The following is a 25,789-nucleotide window of genomic DNA, read 5'->3' as shown; positions in this document are numbered from 1 at the left end:
CTGTGTTTTCACCTAAATGCATTTACCTTTCCCTGGATTTATGAGTGGCAACGCGTCTTGTTTACGGTGAACAAAGCTTCGGAATCGTTTATCTGTGCCATAAAAAGAAAGAAAGCGGCTGCAATAAACAGATGTACAAAATCTCATTTATTAACATATATTTTGTTTTATGACAGTTGCGGGCACGTAAATTAACTTACCTTAGAATGAGTCTGCTATTGTCTTCTGTGTTTTGTTTTCAGCTGTTTTTTTAAGTCAATACACTAGCGAGAATGTCCGCCCCTCTTATTTCCTCCATAGTTTTTTTTTTCATTGTTGGATGAAGAAAACTGAGTATATCTCCTATATTCGATCTAATATTTGGTGCATATTCAGTAGTTTCGGGACAAAACCTTACAGACATTTGTTATACAATTACTACCATTTTTAGGGCCGCAGTGGCCTGGTGGAATGTCTCGGCTTAGGTACCAGTCGGTTTCAGGTTCAAGACCCGATTCCACCGAAGACCTGTCGTGTAAGCGGGTCTCGTGCATTTTAAATCCGTCGGAGCCAAACGTCTTTCCGTTGCTGTGGGTGGAAGCTTGGGAGGAATGTCATCTCGGGTGTCGTTCTCGTCATTTGACCGTGGTTCAAAAGTAAGAGGTCCGTAACAAAATAGCCCTAGTGTTGTTTTGAAATGCGACGTTAATATAACTCAGCTAAGCATTACCTTTTTAACTTTTTCGTATAACTGAAGAAAAAGTTAAAAAAATGTTAAGTTAAATAAGAGACAGTTAACCTGTTGAAGGATTCAGATATTTACAAATTTGATAATAAAAAGGTTCGCTAAATTTCATCCTCCTATGTCTATGTATTTTTGAGTTCACATATACTTGATATGGTAGCCAAACTTGAGGCAAAATTGGGCAATTTGAAACACATCTGCAATTTTGGAATTCTGGAGTTGAACCATCCAGTTTGTTGCACTTTTATGCTAGACAGACATAAATCCCGAAATGTTTTTTACTGTTTCCCAGCATTTCTGTGTTTATCCCAATTCTGAAAGTGGGATTTTCTTATAAAAATATTTATTTTGGTAAATTTCATATGCATTATACTCCTGAGAAGCCGGATAGGCCGGAGTTTATGAATTCGTTTCTTTATTCCAATACCAGAAGATAAAATTTTTATACCAAAACTCACTGTTATAATATGTATTTTCTCACTTCTTATAGAGTACTAAATCCACCATTTATCTAAAAAACGTAGAACGTGTCATTTCTCCTCCACTGTCACTACAACTTTTTTTCTGTTATGACCCATTTTGAAATCTTCATACGTTTTAAAAAATTATCAAGCATCCCCCAAGAATAATTTACGAATATTGTACGTACTGTGCATTTATAATCAGGAACAGCGACAACAACTGAGGTCTGTTACACGCTGACGAAAGAATGAACAACGAGCTGGACGCTGCCCTTTTTCTGTCACAACTTGTATTTTGTACACGACACGTAAGAGGATCGTAGCAGACTCCCGCTTCCAATACGTTAGCAATGTTGTTAATGCAACTCCTTCCTTCCTCATTTTATTATGACAAAAGGAAGCTAGGCCGGATAGTACGGAAGTCGATTAATCGCGAACCGGATATTCGAATATATACAGTACATTGAGCAATTGTCATTTATTGTAAATACATAGAACCTATTTGTTGTGCTACTTATTACTTGATTGATAGTCGTTTCTAGAGTATCATAGATTTCTGCGACTTGAAAGATTCCTAAAAATTTGACTAAATTATTTTTAGTCTTAATGAAGCAGACATTCATTAAAAAAGAGCAGGTATCATCTCTTCATGGGAAGGTAAATCGTTTCATTCTCAATGAAAATCTCAGGAAAAATTTATTTTCCTCATTATGAGACGCTTAAGCAAGATTTGCTGGCATTTCTGGAATTCATGAATTACGTTGCTTCGTTAATCTTTCTTTTATTCTTGGAGATCTGACTTTTATAATTCATAATAGAGATTCATACAGTTTAGATATATACTTCTGAATGCGTCTAGCCATTAATCAAAATCCAAGTACCTATTTACATTGCGATGAAGTAATTTTTCTGGTTATTATGGATTCAGCTGTTAAGTAGTAATATGTAATTCTTGGTCTAAATTACGATTTGTGGATGAGTGAATGACAATGCATGAATGAAGTCCGCCTCGTAAAAGGGGTTGTGACGTGTGTGTAGCTAAATCGTACTCTTGGCACTAGATGGCGCTACTGAAGAACAAGAGACGTACTCTTGGCTTAAAATCCCTGACTTCTAAAGTCAGTGGGCTTGTCTATGACAAGTGCCCTTAGAAACAACAACATGTAATTTTTTGGACCATAACTTTTCACTAAATTTTCCTGCAGAGAATATTCTACACCGGGAAGGGGGGGGGCGGTACAGGGGACTCTTTGCAGTGAACGAAAAAAACCATATAAAATGTGCAACATATTTAAGGAGATGCAAGTTTATAAACAATAGCATCTGCTTGAAGTAGGACGCTGTATCAACAAAAAAATATTTGGAGTATTTAAAATGAATACTTACAGAAATGGCTGTCCGAAAGTTTGAAAGCTTCGAATACTGTTATTCCTGTAATCATACTTTTGTGCTGTTGCAAATTTGTATCCCATTAAAATTGCATTGTAGCTTTAACAAGTGTTACCCTTTCTCGTACTTGATTCACTGGTATTCTGTAATGGTTGTCTGCTGCATTTCCGATTCCATACTTATTTCTACTGTGAATAAAGTGACTTTTATCCATATGCACTTGATCCACATTTAAAATTTACCTTCAAAATTTAAGAGTGATTCTGCAAATATAATGGCAAGTGAGACACTTTAACAGGTGTCTTGATAGAGATATTACAGTTATTTAGACATCATATAACATCTAAATGAAAATATACATTAAAGTCAGCTAAAGAATAATGAACTATTTCGTAAAATGAAATATTTTTATAATTAATGATACTGTTACGAAATTTCCGGGATTCGTTTGGATAGTGGGAGTTATATGGTGTGGAGAACGCTCAATCAGCAGGCGGCAGTAGAAAATAAAACAACGACGTTTATTTACACGAAGGCACACAGGACAGCACAAGGGCGACAACTATATACAGCATAGAGAAGACAATTATCTTCAGCCGAGACGTGCACACAACAAGACTCTACTGCAGACAGTAGCGCACAGCTTAGTTCAGCACTAGCTTGACTCCATCGCTGTTCTGCTAAACTCAGGAAGACTCGTTTTTCACCGTCGATTCCGACTACTACTTGACAGCTGCAGAATGCCTCCTTTTATAGGTCTCAGGAGGCGGGGCTAGAAGCCTCTCAACCAATCAGGAACTATCGAGGCGTATCTCGGTTCCCAATGGACGGATCGGGAAAATTCTCAATGTTTCGGGTATAATCTATTTTGGCGACAAAGTCGCCAAATTTGTCGCCAAGTCGCCAAATGGTCACCAAGTTTGTCGCCGAGCTCTGGGACCTCCAATGCGACACCCGGACTCCGTCCAATACCGATGACTGTAAAACAGTCTTTCTGATGATGGAACCAACTATGCTGTGAAGCAGCATCACAGATTCGTAACAATACTAATGAATTAAATTTTCTAAGACCTATTCCTCCAACTATAGCAATTTTGGAAACCTCATACTATCTAGTTACGACCGCCCACTCATTGTTGTCATGGTAACAACAATAATAATTAATAATAATAAAATAAGAATTTTTTTCAAGCAACGATTGTTATAGACAACTGTTCAAATAATTTATACCATACATAAAATCTATATAAAATTAAATTATATAAACAGAAGAAAAATTAAATAAAATTGTAATACCAACATTCCATACATCTTTATAATTATAAAAATGCCGTACATCATATCTGAAAAATCTCGAACTTTATTTCTTATTCATTTGATTTTGTAGATGGTTTAAAAAATTTGGTCGGGAAATAAGTTCTCTGTTTCATCTGAAACTGTATCATTTTAAGCTTAATATAAATCACACTTAAGAGTATTTTCTTTTTCCTTTCTTTTTTTTAAATGGAATTTAATGATATATTCCAGTGAAGATAAACAATTCTTATGGCGAACAAATAGAGCGTGCATTTCTTCCGTCAAAAGTAAGGGGAAATATTTCAGAGTATTTTCAATGGAACATTTTTTTCTTCTGCAATGAAAATACTTTACGATAAAATCTTAGTCACCTTGTCGACAATTAAGTTTGTGTTTTTAATGTTCTGATATTATATTAAAGAAATTATAAACAAGATAGTCGGGGAAGTAGATTATGAAAAATAAAAACATTTTATTGTTCTGAATTTGTATAATTTATAATATTTAATTTTTATATCGAAGCTAATTTTACAAATAATTTTATAGACAGAAGAATTAAAAGTTAGAAAAACATCTGAAAAAGTAACTATGTTTTTGTAACAACATTAATCAGTCTACTCTAAACTTGTCATAAATCTATTTCATAGTCTACGTCTTGTCATTCATTTAGTTTGGTAGAAAGCAGTTTTTATAAATAACACCCACTGTGAGTAGACGACATTCAATATTTTTGGAAATACTTGTCACAGTTTCGCTGACTCGCAGAGTTTTCTTCGATTGAAGCAGGCAATCGATTTTTTTTTATTTTCTGTTCGCTCCTTGAGATGGAATTCGGAATTGTTTTTTTTTTTTTTCCTGTTTATATATTTAGTTTATAATCTGTTTCTTCAAAAATGTTATTTTGAAGATAATGTTTCATGTGTAAACTTAGATTCTGTACGTAATTCTATTTTATACATTCTCCCCATCCTGAAAAACTGATATCCATGATATTCCAGTAGAGCATTTGAATGTAGATTAGGAGCGTAGAAATTGGACACTTTTGCAACACAGCTAGGGAAAAGAATTGAAATAATTTAATTACGAATAAAAAAATATTAATTCTACATTCGCCTTACTAGAAGGGGGAAATCCTGTTGTGTCCAATCGAATTGTGATAAAGCTAGTAACTGGTTTGGTGTGTTGTCGATGCACGCTCCATTCTTTTCACTGTGTTGATGGAATATACTCTGATATTCGTTGATGAAACCCTCTTCCGTAATCTGTAAAAAGAACATATTTCTTCAAATCATCTATAGTTAAAATTGCTCTACTGAAAATCAATTTCACTCCCGATGAAAATACGACCCCACATCTCGAAAGTAATCAACTATTCAAAATTGGAGATTTGAAAGAAATGGATTAGAAATGAAGAATTGAATGGAATCAGTTTAAAAGATGTCACACTATTCCCCAATCATGACAACACCCACAATCTGACATTTATGATTTGGGGAAATATTTTTTTTTCAGCCAGATGTAAAGATGCCCAGATTTAAATTAGTTTGTGGATCAGTTATCATTAATAATGTGTTTAGCTTTAAAAACTATATATGAAATATCTGCTCATATTACATTAATTAACTTATCGACAACAGAATATATTTCAGAAGAGCATTTAATTTAATATTGGATTAAATATTTGTCCATCTGAAAATGTCCTAAATTGCTTTCATTTTGAATGACACGTTGCGATTTTTACATGTTACGACGAGAGTTGTTCTCCGTATTGTATTTCATCTCTTACAATAAATTTTCTATCTCCTTGTTCTTATTTTATTTCCAAATGGTCTCTGATCATGATGTAATCGCTCGCATTCAATAATAATTCTTACAATAACCTCTGTTGAAAAAAGTCTCTGAAGACTTTGATATTGAATGCATTTAGAAAATCTTTTGGCGAAAACATTACACACACACATTCTTGACCATTTTCCACTTGATGTAGTATCTTTTTTATGATCTCACTATCCAAATAAAGGCGACTCAGTTAGTTATTTTCTTTAATGGAGAAATGGATGGTTAGGGTTAGAAGTCTTAATGGCCATCGATTATCATTTTTAAAAAAATCCAATTCTCTAATCTCTTTTTATCATAACAAAACTTTATCTAATAGTTCTGACAAAAAGAATCAGCATAAAATGTCTTCGAGTTTTTTTCTCTTTTATAACAGATTTAAAACGGATTTCATTGTTGGCTGAAGTAATGCAAAGTTTATCTTTCCCCTTGTTTTAATTGTTTTATCTGTTTAGTTGGTATCTGTGAATGAGATAATCAAACAAAAGCTTCGAATCATTTGTCGTAATTACTTGATGCACATTTTTTGAGTGAAAAAGATAGCTTTCCATATCTTAAAGTTCACGTTTTATCTGTAAAATTATTTTTAATTGGTGAAAAGTAAATTATTTTTATAATCTAAAGGGTTTCTATATTATAGAAGAAATAAGATTTAAATATCGATTTTAGATTAAATTAATTTCTTTAACATATTCTCATTATTGCATCTCGAATTGCGTTTTGCAAGCAATTCACTTAATTTTGCGATATTGAAGATTGTAGAAGCTAACGGCAGTGATTTGAAACTGTTATTTTTTTACTTGTTTCTTAGAAAAGCTGGACGAACTGTCATTGAATTCCGAACCATGTATGTATAATAATTGACTTGTTTTAATAACTGAAGGTAGAACTCACTTTTCAGAGTGAAGGTTTGGTCATTTAAAGAAACAACGAGGGGGGGGGGGATTTACGCTCACCTTATTTCACAGAAAGCTGATAATGATCTGCAACTTTCCGTCAGTGTTCTTGTTTGACATGCACAATACTTGTGTACACGTAGATCTGGGAAGATCTAGAGGGTTTATGAAAAACATCTTACATTTTTTTTTTGCGGTGATTTTGCTTTTAACACGCATAATATGTGGCAAAACGAAGAATATGTAACAATATGCCATCAGTATATTATATTAAAATTGGAAATAAATATTTTGAATATCCAAGGAAATATGAGAATTTGCAGTAAATAATTTTCAATTTCGCCTATGTAAAAAAAAATTGCAAATTTTCTTTTTCGTGGATTCAAAGTTAAATATACAATAAGGCAATTTGAACGGAGTTGAAAACTATGAAGAATTCCGAAAGTTATTTGCAATGCAATTTATTTCTTCTGTTAGAAAAAATTAATACTCAGAGTTTTCTGTCAATTCATGTTGCTTAAACCTGAATTTTCGTGTAACTATACTGAGTCATATAAAAAGTGAGAAATTTTAACAAAGGTGAATTAAAAATAATCCGATATATTTGAGAAAATAAAACTGAGTCAAATCTACATTATTTTGTTGATTCGATGAGAGCAGTGCGCTGCCTCATGGATGCAGTGTAAGGCTGTCCTAGAATAAAATGGGGGCCTCTTTTTGTGTTTACTACTGTATGGAAAAATTATCCATTTATTTTGTTTTTTCTTTATCAAGGTATAATTCTTTCATAAAAAGCAGATACTGTTGAAAATAATAAACTCAGTTTTAAATAAAAATCAGTATAGATATGCATGCTTGTATGATTGTATTTTATACATCTCCTCCTCTATGGCAGGGCCCCTCAGGGGCTCACCTTCTTTAGGTGAGTACGGGTGTCCCAATCCCGAGGTTCCCAGGGATCTTTACTCCCTTTCAGTTCGCTCTCCTCTACGCCTTCTGCTTTCTGCTGTGCCTTTCCTTCCCTCGACGGCAAGCGAGGGAGCTCTCCATGAGAAGCTGTCGCCGCTCTGTTTGCTTCTTGCTTCTCATGGACAGCCAAAACCCCACGTGTTGGCCGTGCGTGGCAACCCACTAGAAAGACGGGTGGTGCACTGTGGTCCCCTGTGCATCAATCGGCTGGTACCTAGTCACCTGAGTGTCTAGTCTGCTAGAGATCAAGCAAAGGGGTTACTCCTTGGGCTTAGCGTTAAGGGTGGTCACTGTCCCCGGGGGTAACTCCGAGCGTATAGGTTTAGAGTCTCGAATTTTGAGCACATACCTATTCTGGGTGATTATACATTATTTTGGTAATTTGAGAACTAAAATGTTAAATAAACAATTAAATTTTGATTCCATGGATCTACTTACAAGATAATTAAAAATCTAAATTGTAGATGAAACCAAAATATTATCGCAGATGATATTTTCTTCTCAAATTCTAAGAGAAAGTATTACATCGTCAAAAATTTCAACAACGTGATTTGATGAGTCCCTACGTTTCAATTTCTCCAAGTCCGAAAAAATAGATTTTAGAAAATATGAATGTGTATCTGTGAACTCGGAATTGCAACGAGCACATTGGTGTGAAAGTTTGATACATCATGTTGCTCAAAGATTGTAGATTACCGGGTCATTTTTTACTGAAAGTCTGTGTTTGGTCCATGCTAAGATGAACCCAAGAAAGATGGATGGAATTTGCATTTGATTTTATCATTCAAAATGTAGATTTGTATCTGGTTTTAATGGTGCATTAATGAAATTCGGTATGACACGGAAACTGCAGATATAGCCAAAGGAAAGGGACGAAAAAGGTATTGTGAAATTTTACCTCTATCCTACGAGGCTTAACACAAAATGCCCCATATTGTATAATTACACTCGAAAGTCGAGTGGATTATTCTACCGCTTTGTTGCTACGGTACTTTAAACATTTGCCTTGATATTAGTATCAGAGACGCATTATGAAATAGTACAAAACCTGCTAATTCGGAAAATATAGTGTATTGTCATTATGAATACACAAGCGTAAAATATTTGAAAATCCTTTCACGCCAGGGACCGAGTAAAAAATGGATTGTAAAATTTCGTCCTTACGAATATAAAATAAGAGAAATTAAGCAAGTATATGTAAAAGAAACTCGACGCATATAATAGATATAATCAAAAATGAGGATCTTCTTCACCAGTCTGAGTTATTATTTATTTAATTTTAGTTTATAGCATTAAAAACTACTTAATAATAATTTAAATTTGGTTTAGAGAAGCGTTAAGATTAAAATCATCGCATTCCTGTATATGATTACAATACCAGATTGCAGGTTTCATCTAGATCTCCGCCCCTGGATTCACATCTTTATTAGAAAATTCAAATGAATCATGTTATCGCTCGGAATAAAATAAACCCAAACTGGGCCTCTGTCATCGAGCGTCAGGTACATAATCAAACTGAACAAACACAGCCATCCGAAAGTTTCGAAAGGGAAACATATTTTATTTAAGAATAAACTTCAGCATATATCCCAAGCGAGGAATATGTCTTGTGTATTTCACTTCTGATAGAGTTCTTAAAGTAAATCGGGGTGGGGTAGGGAAGAACGCGGAAAAAATATCCTGATACGTTTCTTTCTGGGCGCAATCGTTTATTTTTTTAAAGCGAGTTGCTGAGATAAGGGACGGAGAGAAGAAACACTCTACGGAAAAGTTAGATGGATTTAAAAGAAAAATTTCGATTCTTTAAACACTCCTCGGCATAAAATAAAGCGCCATTATTTATTGCAATGGGATCGATTTATCACTGCTGTTATTGTCCGATATATTTAGCTAAAACTTTCTAGTCGGCTTTTGAAATATTTTCTGTGTTTGTTTTTATTCTTTTAAGAATACATAGTAGTGTTTCATTAAAAACGACATCTTGCATACAAAATACATTTTACTCAGTGAACTACTTTTCATTAAAAACGTCGCCTAGTTGCAATGGCAATTGAAAGTAGCACTGTTAAAGGGTAGCTGGTTTAATTCCCACAAAGATTCTCCACGTCTCTTTTGATCTTTAAAACTAGATATTAAAGCCCAAATAATCAGCCGGAGCATTTTTCATTTATAATATTTGTACCTTAAAACAAGATGTTGCGTTTCGTGATTCGTAGTCTGCGTTTTGAATGGCTTCCTTTGGATGAATTAAGTCCAAAATATGAAATAGTTTTGGTAAAAGAGCGCATTCCAAATTTCCTTTAAGTAAATTCTTTTATGTGTCATCACTTTCACATTCGTTCGAATATGCACGTGTAAAAATAAATAATCCGATATCTAACTCGGGTAAGTTATTCTGATCTTGAAATCATTTCTGGAAAAGAAAAAGAAAACAATTCTTTCTCTTCAATATTTGAATATTCAATATTTTCTCTTTATATACGAAGTTTATGGAGTCATTATAGATGAATATCCCAATCTTGCAGGTGTATTAAAAGAAAACAAAGCAAAGTTCAGCCTTGTTGCTCATTTGAAATCAAAATAAAAGTTGGAAATTTAAATTCAGCGAAGTTATAAGTGTGCAGTGCGTGGCTCTACGAAGGATGTCGAATCAGTACCATAACTCAACGCACATTTTTTGTTCTGCATGTCTGGCATGAAACTTTGAAGGCAGACAGATATATGGCGATATTTGATTTTTTTTTCTGGGGCTACGTCAAACAGCAAGTGTTTATTTCCCCGATATCTACAGATGCTGATGAACTGAACTCTTCAATGCATCACGTAGCCATTCGGCTACACAATTCTATTTATAAACTTCACATAACTATTTCAAAGGGCAACAATGTCAGATTGGAAATCCTTTTTTAAATGCGTTTTGACAAATATTTGTAGAAAACACTGATATATGACAAGAATGAACTAGAATAAGATTTAAACTGGAAACTTAGAAAAATGCCAATATGGCTGTTGTATGAATAATTCTACCATTAAAAATACTATCAAAATAATTTATTTCCATTAAAAAAATATATTGGTAAAAAGGGAGTTTTATTTTGATTGCTGAATTGTTATAACTGATTTATGTCCCTGGGATATTGCTTCATTCACAATGTAACCAACTGTCACATTCAAATGTTTTGTTAAAATTTCACCAGAAAAAATGAATTAAAATTTTTTTAAATAATTTTCCTATATTATATGCAGTTATATTCAAAACACAAGTAGTTTTCTCGTAAACAAAATGAAAAGTCGTGCATTCTAGGGGTAAGAGATGCTCATCTGCAGGCTTTCAAAGCATCATATCAAAGATGCTGAGAGAGTATGAGATGCCTTGATGTGCCTCGTATTTTTTGAGAAGGTTGGGGTGGGGAAGGGTTCATTATTGTGTTAGATTTAAATTTTAACTATTATTTCAGATGTCTGATGAACAACAAAGTTATACTTTGTTTTGTTTTCTTATAATAATTCTTTAAAGTTGGGATATTCATTTATAATCACCCGGTATAATCCTGGACAATTCTATTTCCAGGTTTTAATAAATCAATAAGCTTCAAACCTCTATGAATTTAAAAAATGCATATGTTGAATGCTTCCTTTAAAAGACACAATATTTGGATAGATAAAAATTTGGGGTGCTTTTTATGCCAAAACTGCATATTTCTGTCAATTTTTAAAATTAAATTCATAAAGATAAATGTATTTGTCAGTCTATTTATGTATAAGTAAAAACGGTAAATCAAAAAAAGGAATAAGTTAGATGAAATGGCGTTATAATTTCATCAGCATTGTTGATTTGTATCCATTGCCCAAATGGGTCTGTCCGTAGCTTTGTCTTTTCAAATGCATGCGATTCGTGAACGCAATGCATATAACTGATATTTGGTATGTTGTCTGTATTCAGTCTGAAATCCTTAATGCGTGCTCTGTTATTGATATTATATTGTGAAACTCTAAATGCGCCGTTAGAATCAGAGAAAGTCGAATTAAAAACAACTACTCATATTTATTTTGGCAGTTATAAGGAAAGGTTCCAACTTTCTCTTTTAAGTTTTTTTCCTAATGATTTTCTTGCTGTCTAAAATAACACAACAAGTTTTATCGAAAGCGAGTCCACGTTGGATGTTTTTCTAATTTGATTTCTTTCCCATTTCCTTCCTTACAGGAATCGGATTTCCTCTATCATTAGAACACAGGGGAATTAAATGTCGAGCGAACTCTTTCTGAGCATCATGGAAATGATATTAATTTTTGTGTGTCGTGAGAAGTATTTTTTGAGGGTGGGGAAAGGAATTCGTAAATAATTCAAAGGCTGCTTAGTTTTTACTATACTATATTTTTAGCTATCACTATGTATTTAACATTATATTAAATGCACTTATTCTTTTATGCACATTTTTATTTCGTTTGATTTATTTTGAGCTTACAAAAAGGGAATTTTATAAACATTTTCCAGAAAAGAGCTTTTGAGAGAACTTGCAGAGCTTTGAAATGATCACGATTGTGTGCGTCTCATATCAATACACTGTTTTAATATATTCTGAACTTAACTACCAAAGGAATTGGATTTTGATTTCATGCGAATGTGGTCCGCTGTGAGAAGATCCATTTGAAAAATCCATGTGTTTGCAATAATGAATGAAAGTCTGCTGTTCAGCGCACTATTAGAACATTTTTATAAATTGATTCATATAGTACAGGAAAAGAAAGGAATATTAATATTCACTTTTGAACAAAAAAATCGTTTAGATTACAAAGAATTAGATACTTGAACAAATCTGGAAAATGATTCCAGTAGTTATTCTTGCTGAAGTAATTATCTTCCAAGACGAAAGCAATAAATTGTATTTCACTTTCAAAATATGGAATGCATGAATACTCAAAGAAATATGGAACTTATGAATTATCAATACAAATGCTAACTACCTAATATATGAAATATTTATTCAATACATATTGCCAGATAAATCAATTATACATTTTCGATCACTATTGCTATTTTTTTTCATCACTATTGCTATTTCTAATGAGAAATAAAGTTCATTATTTTTACTACCACCCTTTCAGATTTAAAATTGTATCTTCCATTTTATTGAACTGTTTTTATGGCTCAGGAAATTCTTAGAGTAGAAGTGAAAATTGTCACATTTTTCCAAGCCCTTTCCGTGGAAACTCTGGACAGTTTTAATATCAATTTTCTTGCCATGATTTTTGATCTCAACACAAATGATGACTATAATCGGCATTTGTTCCACGAATTCAAAAATCGTTTTCAGTAAGCAATTCGAATCGTTGAGAGCCATAATACACTGAAGAGCCAGAAAAATTAATAATCTACACAATATCGTGTAGAGGCCTGACGAGCACGCAGAAGTGTCGCAAAACGGTATGACATTGACTCGACTAACCCCTGGCGGTATAATGAAGGTAAATTCCGTAAGGCACTCCATAAATTTTTAAGAGTGCGAGGCACAACAGGCATGTTCAATAATATTCATGTCTGAAGATTTAGATGACCAATGGAATTGTCTAAAATCAAAAGAGGGGTTTCTGCTGGAATTTCGGAACTACACATGCAGCTGACTACACTTGCATTTTTAGCTAACAGGCACATAAAAAAATCTTTAAAAAATATGGTAATGTGAGGATAATATTGATATATGAAAATTATATAAAATGCTAGCCATTATAATCGTTATTTAATAACATGAATGTTTTAACTTTTTAAAGCATGCAAATCGCATACTGAAAATCAACTTAAATTTTGTGATAGCATTTTTTGTTCAATGAAATATTAAAGGATTAACAATTAAAGGCGATAACTATAATATTTTTTTAATTAATAAAAGAACGATCATAGTCGTTATTTTTTTACGTATTACTAAAAATGGAACGGTTTTAGCTGTCTATAATACCTTGGGCAATGATCAAACCCAAAAAGAATTTTTAAGGCTCAATATTAATTACTGATTAGAAGTTTCCTTTAGATCTTAGGACAAATTTTTGTTTCCGTGTTTTTGACATTGACAGATTTTTGAGTATTCATTTTAATGTTGCATTGCCAAATGACAACTCTTTACTGATGGAAGGCGTTGAAGTTTAAATCGGAACAAATTACTTTATTGTTACGTAAATCAAAACAGTTCTTTAGATAAAGCAGCTTTACATGGAGATGAAAGAACATGCACTTTTTGAAATCTACTTTAAATGATAATTTTTAAAATAATTGCTGTTCTTATTCACATACAGATGAACATTACATTTGAGGCATTTGATTCAAGTAAAATCTTTACAAAACGACATTTGACAACGCAGTTTGGTCTCAATATACTCCGGCCAATAGTCAGTTTGATCGGACCTAGCAGTTACTGGTAGGTTTCTTGTAGAAACAGATCTTATCTTCTTTGGTGTCGGTCTTTTCTCCTCTCCATTTGAGGGACGACCTCGTTTTGTTGATCGAGTTGGAGCATAAGAGCACAAGGATTCAGCCAAATTTAGTCTAAATAGTTAAAGTGTCATTTCAGCACCTGTGCTTCCACGTTTCTCCTCAACATGTTTGTATAATAACCAAGCATTTATGACACCAAGATCAACTAAAGGATGAAGGATGTACAAAAATATCACTTTTTACTTCTCATAATTATTTTGTACCTTCCATTCAATCTATTTGTTTTTTGCATCTGCATAGCGTTGCCAAACGTCTACTAATGAACCCACTATGTAATAATGTGTGAAATCAAGAAGAAAAAAAATCATCAAAAATCTTTCAAAAAAAAGTTTTTTTTTTAGGTAAAAAAAATTTTCAGCGTGAAAAAATTATTATTTTGATTAATTTTATCATTTTAGTATGAAGTTCTCAGCTCCTAACTGTATTTTTGGAGCTACAGACACATTACTCGAAATAGAACTTCTATTGCCATCTGTTCGCTAATTTAAGGGCTAATGTCAGGAATCCAGCTTTTCACTATATTTGCTGCATAATGTTGCCGTTTGGAGTTGTTAGAAGAGAAAGAATATGTGTAGCGAAATGGCTACACTATGCTGTGTAGGGTTAACATTTCTGTGATTACGAATGAATCGGGTACGTGATGAAACAACATACAAGTGAAAACATGCAAATGGGGCTTTTTTTCATACATCATACAGGTGCATTGTTTGGTGTGCAAAAAATTTAAAATTCAATTGAAGTAATTTTGTCATTACATTACCAATAAAAATGAAACATTTGATTCATAATTTTAATTGACTGGGTCTCATATTCGAGATCCGTGACGGAACTCATTATCGTGGGCGGAAGCTCTCACCGTACAATTGGGTGCGCAAGAATTTCCGGTCGATCGGATTTACTTCCGGCGCCCGGGAACGAGTCCCGCTTTAGATGAAAAACAGTCGCGCCTGAAAATCGGTACGCGCAAAAACATTGGGGTAGAACGAATTTGAAAAGAATATTTGCTAGAAGTGTCTACCGTAAATTGCTCGTTTGCAATAACGTACAATATCTGGAATTTAAGTGTACTGTGCATTTCCAAATGACAAAATAAATAAATAAAAATAGATAAAATTTAAGAAACATTTTTAAAAATTAAATATATATATATATATAATAAAATAAATAAAACTTGTAACATTTTTTTGCTACAAATTATTTCTGTAATTTGGCTTATTCAACCCTTTGCACTCAAAAAAGTAATTCGGCGCACAATTATTCACTTAATACATGCACTTGACTATTACACCAAAAAATAAATACGTACAATTGTTTTCAGTTGAATTTCCCTGAAAAAAATGAATCTACATGTTTTTACCATTCTGTAGGTATTATAAACAATTAAAAATTAAAATAAATAATTCAATAAAATATCGATGCATCGTCTTCAACGTTAAGTGAGAGGCACTATCCAAGTAAAAGGGTTAATGTTACTTTTCACTTTTTTGCGTTCGGAAAAAAAAAGAAAAAAAAAATCGACCTTGAAATTTTAATTTCCGGGGTGGGGGGAATTTCTACAAAAAAAAAATGACAAGCATGAAATAAGGTTTGTTTCCTTTTCACCAAATCTGCAAATTTTTATCAAATTTTAGAAAACTTCTGTCTTTGTGAAGTCTATCATTTCGTCTATTCATGCGAACGGGTTAACTCAAAATAGTACTAGCTAGAAAGATCGAATTCCGATAGATTTCCCGTTCGAATTATGGATCTTATTCAATCTCGTACCCAATCCATCTGATGATTGATTGTCTGTCTGCCTGCATGTGAACGTCAAACGACTCCCACAAATGAAATACAATATCTGACCTTGTCATCGAAATTGCAGTTTTATATCAGATTTTAAATCTGATAGGTGGAATGAAAACACCCGAATTCCATTATCGGTTTTCTTTCCTGTACATTCGATCACATTTTTTTATACGCGAGAAACGCAAGGGAATAATATTCTCATTTTTAGAAATTGCTTTCAACGATCTTCGGCTTAACTTCTTTCATACGGCATTTCATTGGAGCGTTATATTTTAAGATTTGAATCAAGCATGAATACCAGTAGATATAATAATCGGAAACCTATGAGAAAAGTTTTCATTTACGGAGTGTCACAACCACATAAGAAATATAAAAAGAAAGGACGGTGTATTTATCATTCAAGACCATTTTCAGTCGGTGATCAATTTGTTGAAATATTTTTATCTTTTTAGGCGAAAAAATATAACTACAATATTTCGAATGATGATGAGAATTGCAAAAATTATTCCACACATTTTATCAATTTAGTTTTAAAAAGGGTCTTTGGCCAAGGCTTTGAAGGAATACGAATTAATTCAATGCATTAAACTTCCGATTATCTGCAGTTATTAGACACAAATCATTATTAAAAATACTCTCATTTAATTTAAAAAAATTAACACAAACATTTTTTGTAAAAATATAAGCCAATGTATTTCGAAGCTCAGAAATTTACCGATTATTGCCATAATTGTTCAAATAAACCTACTACTGTAAACAATATTTATTCAAAAGCGTTTTCACATTCATTTGCGCCCTTTTATCGATCGTTAAGCTGATTAACAGAATTTGCCCTGTCACCCAGTTAACGAATGATCGAAAGTTTAATGTCATTTTTTAAAATATGACAATCAGTAGTTTGAAGGAAAGTTATGAAGAACAGACGAATCCAAACGCTTAAAATATTCTTGCCTGCATTTACAAAAACTCGAACGCTTGCGTTTAAGTATCGCTCCAATTCGTTGAAATTCTCCTTGTTTGCGAATTAGTAGTCCCAAGAGGTAACGCATTTCAAAAATCATTCTAGTGAAATGATATCCGAGATAACTCGGTCTGTGCCATTTGTCTTGATGCGAACAGAAGCGTACATAACAGAAAGTCATTTAATCCCGAATGGGCTTAATTGCTCAATTTGTTGCAATTATTTCCGCAATTGTTTAGAAACAAACATCAAAATTCTATTCTTATTATGCTTTCTTCGTTCCAAAGTCTCAAGCGGAGCTTTGAAGATTAATAATTTTCTCGTGTATGGATCTCCCCACGGAATTCATCGAAAAGCTTTGTTATGCAAGAGCTTACAAGATAAATATTTTATATGAATTTTGATATTTTGCGCTTTTATTAAAGTTATCTAACTTTTGTTTCATAATTATTACCGCTTCATTGTCAAAATTGTTTCGTTAGCTCATTACGGGTGATTTCAAAGTATGGCAAAATTAATTATATTCAACCCTATGTGCACTATCTATGTGACATGCATTATAATTCATGGTTCACAACATTGTAAATCATGATTTCTATATAACAAGGTGCGAAAATGGCGGCAATTTACAAAACATGACATTTTAATTAGTTTTAATAAATCATGGTATAAATATAGCGAACTATGCTCTTATTATATGATATTCTAACAACAGTTTTCCATAGGAACTTTCCAATAACTTACGCATTTCATATATTTCACTAACTAGATACAAAGGAAGCAACAACCTCCTTATAACAGATAATTCTGTAATTAATGTAATTCCCATGAAAAAATAAATTTTAAGTATTCATAATCACAAAAAGGGCAAGATTTCCCATTTTAGTTTTTAACATACTTTTATCTGTATCTAACTGACAACTCATAACAATATTCGACGTTTCGGCATGATGCAAACAGCAATAATGTAAAGAAAAAGCAAAATAAATCGTTCAAAATGTGTGAAGAAACAGGATAAACGAAATGCTTCTATCATTTCGCATTTAATTGCTTCGCGTTGTTTCAGCAACATCATAAAGACTGAATCTTGTAACAGTTATTTGATTTTTTCCCTGGCCTACCAGAGTTCAGAATTTCTGTACTCTCTCCATGACACTTATTCCAATTTACTGTTTTAATATTTTCGGAATTTATTCTATTAATGAAGTAATTGAATAAAATTTTGATTCCATGCTCTGGGCATTCATTGATGATGAATTTGAGTAAATGGACTTCAAGATTCCATAATGGATTATAGACTAAATAACGTATAATAACTGAGTAATAAGGAGTTATAAACATTGGAAAGAAGAAAATAAATAAAATATTGTGCTTTTCGTATACAAACAAAAAATATTTTTATAAGCTGTCTTTATTCTATTATATGTTGTGAAATATGATTTACAATGCATTTTTTAAGATATTTTCATTAAAAACAAATTGTTTCAAAATTTTTGAATATTAATTTATAATTGATCAAACGACTAGTAAAAGGCATTACTCAATAAGATAAATTTTAGAGATTTTACAATTCGAAATTAAAAAAATATGAGGGGGCACCCTGTTGGGTTCTTTAATGCTTCGAGAAAGGTGTCATACATTTTTAATTCCCAGTAGTCTCCGTTTATTTATCAAAAAAAAAATATTAATATTTTTTTTTGAAAAATTGTCAGTTTATTTTTATTTTCGTTTTAACGTTAAAAGTTAAATGAGCCTTTTATTTCTTTTCTCAGAAATATTTTATCATTCTCCTTATCTTCCAGATGGACGGAGCCCTTGTAAATCCGTGACTCTTGCGCCACGTGGGAAATACGAGCAAAAATATTTGGTAAGTGCCACCATTACTTCACATTACGCTTCATGCATCGGAGGCATCCCCCAGCCGCACACCATTTTAAAATTACTCAACGATACTTCGCCGTTTCTAATAATTCTTTTATGCAAATTCTGCTTCATATGCTCACGTCGCTATTTATTAAAAATGTAGAGCATTATTTTTAATCTGGTGGAAAGAAATGCTGGCGTGTGTGTTCCCCAATTTCGTTAAAAGCGAACCACTTCGGGAAAATATATTTGCCCGAATGTATGTTTAAGGACAGAATATTTTCGTTTTTCCTGAATTCGCTATCTTTTCGGATCGTATTAATAATTTTTTAATGAGTAGAGTTTGATTATTTTGGCAAATGGAATTCATCCTCTCTTGGAAAATATATTTTTAATAATGTGTTGTATGTTCATCTTTTGTAATGCCATCTGACAAAATTGCGTTTCTGATATATTGGAGAAAGTTAATAAATGCTGATTCTTAAAATAGCACAACGTCTATGCCGTTTCATGTCTCAAGACTAAAATATTAAGCAACAAGATTGCAATTATTTATAAAATGGCCATACATGACATAGGCGAACATGTCTTGGTAGAGTTTATAAAACTCTGCTTTCACCTCATTTACTTAATCTCTTCGTCGTCTTCTTCCTTTTCATATCACATTGTCCAGAAGATTATTATAGGGTCATCAAGAAAAAGTTGAAACAAAAAACAAATGAGTGTACATTTTTCCAAGCCTACATCTCCATTCCATCAGTTCAAAATATATTTTTTTATTTTCCTCAGAGCTAAATATCGGGTTTAAATTTGTAATTCAAATTTTAATTTTGTCATCTCATTAGTTGCGGGAGATCTTCAAACAAATTTATTTCTCCTGACTTTGATGAGAGTTCATTTTTAAAACTAACTAACTGAACTCCCGTGTTATATCCCAAATATATTTTAGAGGTTATATTTGAATATCTATCCGTCCCTCCAAATGGATGCGATATCTTAAAAATGAAAAGATCAATGATCTCTAATCTAAGTTGTATAAAAATCTTCATTAATAAAAATTGTTTATTTCTGTATTTTTCAATAATTCTTTCCAAGAACTATTTTGATCTTGTTTAGATGCAATAAGCCCTCATAATGTGGGAAGTTGAATATTTTTGAAATCTATTAAAATAGCAATTATATCCATACTAATGTACATAGAAAGAAATTTGGATTTTTTTTCTTGGTCAACTTTTATTGTAAATTTTTTATAACGATTTGAAAGTTCTTTAACATTCGGATTTTATCATTTTTTCGATAGGTTAGTTTTTTTAATACTATAATTCTGAAATATTTTTAATATTTCAAGAACATTTGATGAAAATTTATTCATTTAACTCATAATTGGAGACCTAAATTTTCTTACGCTGTCAGAGACATGGAGTCAAAATGACTTCATCGTTATTTTTTTTTTTTTTTGTCTTTTGTAAACAATATTAGAATATATTTTGGAAATACAATAAGCTCTGGAAATTATGCAGTTAGCTAAAAATATTAATATTAAAAATGTTAAATATTATAAAATGTTATAAGAAAAACCTAAAAAATCTTTTAATGAGAATTTACTTCGTTTATATGTAATGGAATGACATTAATGTTAATTACTGTTAGAATTTAACAAACTTAAATAAAGAATACAGTATTTTAAAATATTATTTTAAGAATATTTCTTTATTCTTTTTTCACTGCTCAAATTAAAAGCAGTTTCAGAGACATGGAGTTAATGATTACATAAATAACAACAAAAACTTTGAAAAAAAAATAACTCGGATACGCACGTGTCCATACTTAAGATTTTTGCCAACATACTGCTGAAAGAACAAATTGAAGGTTCAAAGGAGCTAATTGTATTCAAGGATAAAATGCCACGTGATAATCGGAGCAAATGAACAAGGCAGAGTCATTTACACTCCCGTTTCCAGCAGTTACATCTTAATTGTTAAATTAATTGTACTTAATTTACTTCTCGGTGTTTAAGTTAGCTTTTTTCCGAGCCTGCGTCGTGCCTGCTTCCTACCCTAACTACCTGTCTGAATGGTTCTATTTCCCACAGCGGATTCTCCGCTAACTGCAAATAAATGTTAGCGCGCGAAGGGAGATCCGATTATTCTGCGTCGGAGTGAGTGGCCCGATGTGCCGGGAAGAAAGTCTATCGGCTTCCGTTCTGCAATGTGGGATCTTAATGAAAAAACATGTTTTTGGGAATACGCGAATTTTACCTAGAAAAATGTGGATTATAGATTTATATGCGTTTGAAGAAAGAAATATTTCTTCGATATTTAAATTGGAATTTTAAGACAGTCGTCTACATTTGATAATTCTAAAAAAGTAGAAGACAATCTTATGAAGCATAAACAGTTGTTAATCAAGCAGATCGGACTACAGTGAAAAATTTTACTAGAAAAATTCTCCTCCCCCTTTGTTCTTCATTTCTTAACGCATTTCCTAGATCGATGAATTCATCTCTAAGTTATGCACATTTAATAAAGTAGCTATCAAGAGGTCAAGGCAACAATCATGAATAGATTTCAGTTATTTTAAATAAATCGTTAGAGCACATTAGTAAGAAATGCTTTTACTAAATTAGAACTGCAACTGCATTCATAATGTATTTCAAATTTTAATGAATGATTTATATTTTTCTTTTAAAAAATATTTATGGGGCTTATTTCTTTTTCTATCGTACTCAGCGCTTTACGCTTTTATCATTTTTTTTTAACTTTCAGACTTTAAAAAAACTGCTTAAAAAATTTTTTTCTTTTATTCATTTTTTAGTCATTAATATATTTTATGTTTTTGAGCTTATTATGAAATCATATCAACAATTTTTTTTGTTTCAAAATTTTGGCACATGTTGCCAAGCGGACGTAATCAAAACTTAATTAAAATCAATCAAGTCGATAATACTTTTGAAGATATTAAACTGCTGTAATATCATCGTGAATCCTCAGTTAAAAAAATAAATCGCATTAAGAAGTGGATGATGGATTTAAACAATTTTACCTTTATAAACATGAAACTCCACAAACAGAGTAAAAATGTGAAAAAAGTAACCAATTTCTTCCATGAATAAATTGATGTGCAATTACTTTCGATTCTACTTTTTGAAATACATTCAAATTGAAATAATGCTCAACGCTCAGCGAAATGGTGGATTAAAAGGTCATTTAAAAAATGGTATACAAAGGTTTAGGCTTACTCATATTTAGAAAAAATATTGATGATATATTCAGGTTTGTGGTCGCTTGAAACATGCCATTGCTTCTAAACATTATGTTTAAAAAAAGAAATCTTATAATTATTGGTACGTTTGATTTAAGAGAAATACTATCAATTGCTTTTTCGGATTTTTTTTTAAAGTTTCAATAGTTAAATGGATAGTTTATGAATAGTCAGGTGAATGAATTAGGATTATTTTTGGAAGAATCTTATCTGTTTTGCTTATAAAAAATATTTGTTAGTAATAATAATTTTGTAATAAGCCCTCTTTCGCTTGGGATTTCTTTAGTGCGAGGGGTTTAGACAGTGATCACTACAAAATTTAGCCCCAAATTTTGATTCGCACTTTTCATGCGCGAAAGAGCACAAAAATGAAACACGAAATATGAAAAAACACACACACAGACTTTAACTGACCACCATTCTCGTCTTGGGTTCAAATCGTCCTTTCTCGCCCCATGCGCCCTCCCCCACTCTCTGTTAGGAAAGTGGGGTTCCTAAAATTTGGTATGCTTTTACAAATTTGTTCATAAATTTTATTTGTTAATAAAACAAATAAAGTTTAAATTCAGTTTATTTGAACTTTTGCTTAACTTTGAGTATTTACTGAAAACGAAGGCAATATGTAACTTCGAGCAAGTTCTATAGAGAGTTAAGTAATGGTGACATATTAGTTAAGGGAGCGATCGAAGAAAGGCAAGTAGATGGAAAGGGCGTTACATTTCACGATTCTGAATCTGATGCTGTTTTCATTTTTAACCACCCAATGGATGCCGGAAAACGGATCTTGACATAATATAGAGTATATAAGTTTTGTTTGGTTATCTCATATTGAATCCATTTTAAAAGATTACGCAGTATAGGCAAGTGATTGAAATCTCCTTTATTTCCAATATTTAATACAGGCGTTATCCAACTATGGGCCGCTACCAGATCTTAAATATATAATTATCTTTCACAGTTTGCAAAAATTTGATGTGGAAATAAAATCCTCATCAAGCCAGAGGTTAGAAATATTTTTTTATAATTATATTTAGTAATAAGGTTTTTTTTTTCTTCACAAAAGCTTTTTCTTGCTCCGCAGAGCTACTTTCAAAAAGACTGCGTGCTGTTCACCTGCGAAATATTTCAACAGAATGAAGATAAAACAAATCATGGTCTTCCCGTAAATGGAAATCTACAAATTTAGTGTAAAGACAATACACCAAACATCATCTGTCTACCTCAAAGCATTTTTTAGTTATCTTTGTCACAAAGGGATAGAGATTATTTTTTTTTAAATCTGTGTTTTGAACTCTGGGAGAACTAAAATGTAAAAATTCATCTAAATCTCGAATTCGAATTTTTGGACGATTACAGTACTTTCTCTATAGGTACTTTCGTATGCGAGAAAATTAAAAATGGATCTTGGCATTCAACAGTTTGGGAATTGAAAAATGCCCAAAAAAGTCGCAAAATCCCCCCCCCCCACGATAACTTATTTGCAACATTCACAAAAAATTTACTTCAAATCCATCAAAATTAAACTAATATTTCTTTAAGACGATCAGTTTAACGATCGGTAAATGGTTCGGGATGAAATGGCATTGTTAGGATTGCGAAAAGCAAAGGTTTAGTAGTTGAAGAAATAAAATCAATGCTTTTTCCAGTGCCTATAAATAACATGCAAGTTAGAAAGCGAAATAAATTCAATGGAAACCGTTTTGAAAAATGAATGATATTAGACTAATAAAAAGTAGAATTTATTATTTTAGTTATTTCTTTGTTTTTAGTGTTTAATTTAAAATTCATTTTTATAAATACTTTGGATTTTCTTCCAATTATTTCGACAAGGTATATATCGGAAATAAATTGAGAAATTGATAATGAAAACAGCATGTCGTTATACAGAACAGGAAAAATAGGAATATGTTGAACTTTTCCTGCTTCAAATGTGATCCTTCTGGGAGTCAGTGAAATATTATTTCATTTTTGTTAACAATTCAAATTGTATAAAAGTTTATGAAAAAAACAAAAACAAAATACTTTTGTTATTTATATTACTTTTATAAAGAAATCATCTATCCTTTAAACAATGATTAATAATTTTTATTTTCCGATTTCTAATTCATTGAACATATGCATTTAACTTGCATCATGTTTATAAGAAAGTCATTTTGAAGTTAATTTTTTATTGATCTCTTCAAATTGTAGTATTTTAATGATTTGAACACTTGCGTAATCTCGTTGGCAATACATTACTTTAATACTTTTATTACAAAAGTGTAATTAAATTTGATTTACGTTTCCATTATATTTATACAAAATAAACTTAAAAATTAAAATGCAAAGTTTGATTAAAATAATTTCTATTCTTCTTTACGCTTAATAAATTTTCTTTTCTAAAAACTTTCCTATTAATTTTATGATTATTATCATAATAATAATAAATTAATAAAACTAAAACACTACACTTTAAGGCATAAAAAAAGGCATATTTCACGACAAACTTTAAATGAGAACTAAAAATTCCGCAAGGCTAATTTATGTTTTTAAGAATAAACAAGTCATCTCGAAATGTTTGTTTTAGACAAGTGATTTCAAATTATTTAAAAAGACCCATTCACCAAAAAAAACTTTTCTATTTCCGGATATGATTTTTCTGTCTCTCAAATAATCATTTCAAAAGTTGGATATTTCTTAACATTAGGCACTTTAGCTAATCGTAAACTCCTTCCAAAAACATTTATGGCTGAGTGGTTTTTTCTCCGTTCTTGGCGGCACTTCAAAGCGCCTCTAATTGCACTTCAAAGAGGCTTAGTTTGAAAGCTATGCCTCATGGCGCAGATTTCGAAGAAATTGGCGATATAATTGAAATTTTTATTTTCCATTTTTGGAATATTAATGCTGTTTTTGTTAAGAAGATTTTATGTTCTTCCTTGAAAGCTGTATTAATTCAGAAGGATTATGCTTTCAGCCCTCAAACCCTGAGAAAGAATTAATGCAGATGTTTTATATTGAGCATATGAAGGCTGTAATTTAAAATATCCGTTTTAATTACTGAAATTTCGACAATAGCATAATTTATTCGATTATTATATTTTTACGCACTTTTAATTTAGCATGTTTCATATTCATATATAAAAATGATATTTTATGACAGATTTTTCATTCACTTCTTGATGCGTTAGAGTTTCCAAATTCCCATTTTGTACACTTGCATACTTTTGATGTCAATAATCTATTTTAGTTTCTCAAATTTTAATTATCATTTAATCTATCTATTTCATTAAATATTGATTCAGTTATTCCCTTTCACAATAGAAATGTTAAAAAAATTGACTTCATAACTTTTATAATAATTTATAAATTAAAGGATAAAAATAAATAAAATACTAATATGCATAATAATAAAAGTTTGTTTTTATGAAAGATTTATTTTCTTTCTTATTTGGAGTACCATTTATTATATATAGAGAGAAAGTAATGTATATTTAAAAAAGTCCCTTTCTAGAATTTACTGAATTAAAGTTTTTAAACTATTGCCAGTACGAAATTTTTTAAAAAAAATTCACTCTGTGTGTATGATTTAGTTTATATATCATGAATTGAAACATTATGAATGAATGAGCCTTACATTAAAATGATTATTTTGGATAAAAAGGCGCAAGCTAAACTTAGACTCGTCGGAAAACATCACAGACGTCCACTTGGACGATGTCCACATTGGATGTTCTCTAATCCAGGCTAACCGCTGACGACAGCGGATTGTCGTGAGCGGAACATATCTGACAGGCCTGCGAGCATATAGACCTATGTCCCAAACGTCTGTACACGTCTTGCTTTGAAAACTGTCGCAACCATGGATGAAGATAGCTGACG

The 25,789-nt window shown here is 31.7% G+C and overlaps 1 protein-coding gene across 3 annotated transcripts in view; it reads left to right on the top strand.

The window, feature by feature from the left end:
• LOC129965770 (FMRFamide receptor-like) overlaps positions 1 to 25,789 on the top strand; it is a 262,298-nt gene that overhangs the window by 105,667 nt on the left and 130,842 nt on the right. For 2 of the 3 annotated variants that reach the window (XM_056079942.1, XM_056079943.1), the window contains exon 2: positions 18,610 to 18,674. The exons of the other annotated variant lie outside the window; for it this stretch is intronic. The gene's annotated coding sequence lies outside the window, so the exon portion shown is untranslated. The remainder of the gene's footprint in view (positions 1 to 18,609; positions 18,675 to 25,789) is intronic. 3 annotated transcript variants of the gene reach the window in all.

Source organism: Argiope bruennichi, chromosome 4 (assembly GCF_947563725.1).
Source record: "Argiope bruennichi chromosome 4, qqArgBrue1.1, whole genome shotgun sequence".
NCBI lineage: Eukaryota > Metazoa > Arthropoda > Arachnida > Araneae > Araneidae > Argiope > Argiope bruennichi.
The sequence above is the reverse complement of the archived record's forward strand: the minus strand, read 5'-3'. Positions and strand labels throughout refer to the sequence as shown.